The following is a 724-nucleotide window of genomic DNA, read 5'->3' on the forward strand; positions in this document are numbered from 1 at the left end:
GTGTGTGTGTGTGTGTGTGTGTGTGTGTGTGTGTGTGTGTGTCTGCATGTGTGTGTTTTCTAAGCATTTAAGAAGCATATTGAAAGGTGTCTTATTTTTAAGAGCCTTCTAAGTGAGGATATGAGCTCTAAGTAAACAGGCACTGGGCAGGCAGCAGGAGTCTTTTGAAGAGGACCACCTCTTCTCAACACTTGTACATGCAAACACTTTTTGGACCTTAAAAGATGTTTTCCCTAGAGATCATGGCCAAGGCATAACCCCTGGCTTGAATAAGCAAAGTGTTAGCTCTGACAATGGAAGGCCAAACAAAAAAGGACACTTGCAGGCAGACCCTCTATTTGGGAAATTGTTAATTACAGGCTGATAGTTGCAGCGGAGACCCAGGCTGCGCGGGTCTACAGGTCCCTGTCTTGTCCCTTTTCTCTCTCCCTGGGTGGGTCACAGGGGTCAGAGATTTGGCTCTACCTAGCCCAGCGGCTATGGGAAGAGACACCTCCTCTGTGAGCTCACACTCATTCAGCTGTTTAAACAATGTGTCACCCCCGCCCTCCGCTCTTCAAGTCACTGCTGAGGTACATGCAGCCAAGGGTACTTATTCATTATTACAAGCAGCCTGTTTTACAAAATCAGCGTCTAAGGACTTTGATGAGTGAACACATTTGAGGCTAGAGGTACATGGTTAAGTGTTATCATCTGGAAAAGATACTTGGAGCAGGGAAATACA

The 724-nt window shown here is 46.3% G+C and overlaps 1 protein-coding gene and 1 long non-coding RNA gene across 4 annotated transcripts in view; one reads left to right on the forward strand and one right to left on the reverse strand.

The window, feature by feature from the left end:
* Positions 1 to 724, forward strand: part of SYNE3 (spectrin repeat containing nuclear envelope family member 3) — a 92670-nt gene that overhangs the window by 90420 nt on the left and 1526 nt on the right. The window lies entirely within an intron of this gene.
* The window catches only part of LOC116557808, a 13279-nt gene that overhangs the window by 6041 nt on the left and 6514 nt on the right, over positions 1 to 724 (reverse strand). The gene's annotated exons all lie outside the window — the stretch shown is intronic.

This window comes from Sapajus apella, unplaced genomic scaffold (assembly GCF_009761245.1).
Source record: "Sapajus apella isolate SASKATOON/1434 unplaced genomic scaffold, GSC_monkey_1.0 scaffold20, whole genome shotgun sequence".
In the NCBI taxonomy this organism is placed as follows: Eukaryota; Metazoa; Chordata; class Mammalia; order Primates; family Cebidae; genus Sapajus; species Sapajus apella.